The 3,825-nt window shown below is 38.9% G+C and overlaps 1 pseudogene; it reads left to right on the top strand.

The window, feature by feature from the left end:
• The first annotated feature begins 1,712 nt into the window (after window positions 1–1,712).
• On the top strand, window positions 1,713–2,693 carry LOC143925750 (olfactory receptor 1A1-like; annotated as a pseudogene).
• Window positions 2,694–3,825: the final 1,132 nt, after the last annotated feature.

Below are 3,825 nucleotides of genomic sequence, written 5' to 3'. Positions count from 1 at the left end.
GTGCTGCTGTCAGTGCTCTGTATCTCCTGCACCCTCTTGTTTGCCTACCCTGGTCCCTGACCTTCCCTCTCCTCCATTGCCTTCATTAGCTCCATAGTCCTGAATTGTCAGAACAATTTCCCAAATAAAAAAAAAATGCTTGTAGTTATCGATCCCAAATTCACCTCATACATGTATTATGCTATTGTCCAGGTGGTGGGACTACGTGCTACCCCCTAATAATTACCCCGTGGCCGCAAATTCGACCTAAAGGTTTGCGAAATTCGCCTCCCATTGAAGTCAATGGAGCCCGCGGCGAACGGTCGTTTTCGCGAACGTTTGTGTCCGTTCGCGTTTCGCGTTCGCGAAACGTCCCGTCGGAAGTTCGTCCATCACTACTCATGCGGTGGTATCTGGTCCCTGCTAGGATCTCCAAATTTCTACCAAATTACTCTTCGGTATGTTTCCGAGGCTGTGGAGAAAGGGGTACACATGCTCATATATGGTGGACATGCCCGATAGTACAACAATTCTGGTTAGCAGTGTTTCAAATAGCTTCCACATTACTTCATGATACCCTAGCTCCTGACCCGGCCCTAGCACTTTTAAATCATATACCGGGAGACTACACCAAATCACAATGCCGTCTTCTCCTTCAATTGACTACGGCTGCGAAACAGACCATCGCCAAAGCCTGGAAGACCCCGAACCTACATATAACTGAAACTAAACACAGAGTAACCCGAGCTATGATTCATAGCAAGATTGAGGCAACGTTACTAGATCGTGTCCCTCAACATTCTCGAATTTGGACCCCATGGGTAGATAACTTTCTTCCTCTAGACTTTGATACAAATCTCCTTGTACCATAAACTCAGCCTACCCTGCAATTAGTTAGTCTGATGGCTATCTGGGGCCCCGTGTGGTCCCGCAGACACTGACTCCCTCTCTCCCTCTCTGTCCCCCCATCTCATGCTACCCTCTTTCTTCCTACTCTGTCTCCCCTTCTTCTCTTTCTTCTTAGCCTATGGCTACAAACTGTTTAACTGTGTTCCTTGCGCCATGAACAAGGCCTGTTTACTGACAATTCTTCTTGTCCTGCATTCTGCCCTACCCCAACATAGTAGGTTTGCTGTTTCACGTTGATGTTGGGTGGGGGTTCTTCTCCCTCTTACTAGATATCATATTATTGAACACGTCCATTTGCTCCCTTGTTCTAACCTAAAGTGTGCTAACATTATGCTTAATGCTATGTAAATTCCGTGATATATATGTCATGTTTTCTTTTTTATCTTTTTTGCTATAATGACGTTATGCGCCGCGTTCGCGGACTTGAATATGTCTGTAACCTTTATCCTTATGTTATTCACAATAAAAAATTTGAACCGAAATTGACAAATAAAACCTGAAAGCTGATTGGTTTCTATGCAGAGCTGCACCAGATTTTGCACTCTCTAGTTTTAGTAAAGCAACCCGAGTGGCTGGTAAAAGATGATGATTTGTTATTATACTTGCGTGTATGAAAACTTATCAAAAACAACAGAAACTATGTTTTAATCTTTGCTTTGTTTTACATTTAGATAATTTCTGGATAAAGAATATTTGTACATTATACATATTAGACTGTACATATTTAGATTTAAACTACTTTATTGCTAGTATATACAACTTGTGTATTTTTTTTTAACTCTGCTGTTTCATTTAGTTTTTGTGTAGAAATGTGTCCATATCCCATGGAAAACACATCTTGATGTGCGCATTTTGCCATTTTTCATTAAAACTGGTTGCAAATTATTAATCTTCAGCGCTGTCTACTTTTTCTTCATCTATTTAATTGGAATGATGATGAACACAGTTATCATTTCAGTGATATGTTTGGATCTCCATTTGCACACCCCGATGTATTTATTTCTCTGCAACTTGTCTGTTGTTGATATTTCTTTTACAACTGTTACCATTCCAAAACTCCTCTACATCTTACTATCTGGAAATAATTCAGTGCCATTTACACAGTGCCTAATCCAAATGTATTTTATGTTGCTAGCGGACAGTGCTGAGGGCATCGTTCTATTTATAATGGCGTATGACTGATATGTAGCAATTTGTCGCCCTTTACACTATCATCGTATACTTAAAAAGAAAATCTGCATATTACTAATAACAGCAATCTGGATTGTGGGAATGTAAATTCATCTTTAATTACAAGTTCATTCTTAAGAATAATTTTCTGTTCTTCTGTTACCATTCGCCAGTTTTTCTGTGATGCTAAAGCTCTCATCAACATTTCCTGTGGGGGTACTGAAATGTATTACATTGTCATGTATGCAGAGTATTTAGTATTTGGGCTCTGCCCAGTTATGTGCAACTTGATGTCCTATGTACAAATTTTCAAGGTCATACAAAATATTAAATCTAGGGATAGCAGGAATAAAGTCTTCTCCACCTGTTCATCCAACCTCTCTGTTTTGGCACTCTTTTATGGATCTTGTGTATCTGTATACCTGACCCCACCATCAGATCACTTTGACTTACTTGAACAGATCTTAACCATGTTCTATACCACAGTAGTCTCCATGTTGAACCCTCTTGTATACAGTCTATGAAACAAAGAAATAAGGAGTTCTTTGTGGAAACTTGTGTCACAACCCTTACAAGTAGGGATGATGTTAGGGTTTTCCATTATCATGGACTTGCAACAAATTTTGCATTGTTAACACTTGAGAACCTGAAGAACCTATATGGGAATTCACCAGGAAAAATGATTTGCAACCATAATGCACTGGCTAAACTTTGAAGTAGGCAATAAGGGTCTTGAAATTGGCAATAAGGGGATTTTGGATATGCCAGCCTCCTCATTATAAAAGGGCAAACTCACAGCATCAATGATGAGGATGTGCTGCTGATAAAGTGCAATGGGAAAAATTAGTGTAGGGATTGTAGGCACTGTGAATGTAAACCCTATGCCGCATTCACGCGATCTGACTTTCTGGCAGACTCAGTCTGGCGAACCGGAATCCATTGGACAATTCGATCGTGTGTGGGCTCCAGCAGACTTTTTTCCGCAAAAGTCAGACGGACCTAGAAATAAAACATGTTTCAAATCTACCGGACTAAAAATCGGGAAAACCATTCGTCTGTTTGCTAGTCCGACGGACCAGATACAACGCAAGGGCAACTATTGGCTACTGGCTATTGAACTTCCTTGTTTATTCCCTTTTACGTAATCATGTAATGGACATTTTAACTTGGGGGTGTACTCACTTTTATTGTCAGCGGTTTAAACAGGTGACAGCAAATTTACACCGTTATACAAGCTGTACACTCACTACTTAACATTGTAGCAAAGCGTCATTTCTTCAGTGTTGTCACATTAAAAGATAAAATAAATCATTTACAAAAATGCTAGGGGTGTACTCACTTTTGTGAGATACTGTATATATTTATATCATATATTTATTTATAATATATATATATATATATATATATATATATAGGCTACGCTGAATGCAGAAACAAAAAAATATATATGTTATGAGAAAGTTCCCCCAGAGGGTTTTTTTTAGCAGAAAAGTAAGTCAATAGTAATAGGAAAAAAACATTCTTTATTAAAAAATGAATGGCATACAGTGTTTCCAGACAAATTAAAATATGAGCTCTAATAGGGGCATGCCCCAAAGTGCAGGGATGCAAACACAAATTTGTACATAATATTATATGACAACATGTCTTATGTATGACAAAGCTTGATGTGTTTTGGTTCATTTTGTTGGGGTCTTCTTCAGAGGCTAGGTTTACTGGAAAGAGACTACATTTAGCATATCAGATTGAAAAATGCATGAAAGGCTA

This window comes from Lithobates pipiens, unplaced genomic scaffold, assembly GCF_037356315.1.
Source record: "Lithobates pipiens isolate NorthernLeopardFrog02 unplaced genomic scaffold, aLitPip1_a1.2 Scaffold_22, whole genome shotgun sequence".
NCBI lineage: Eukaryota > Metazoa > Chordata > Amphibia > Anura > Ranidae > Lithobates > Lithobates pipiens.
The sequence above is the reverse complement of the archived record's forward strand: the minus strand, read 5'-3'. Positions and strand labels throughout refer to the sequence as shown.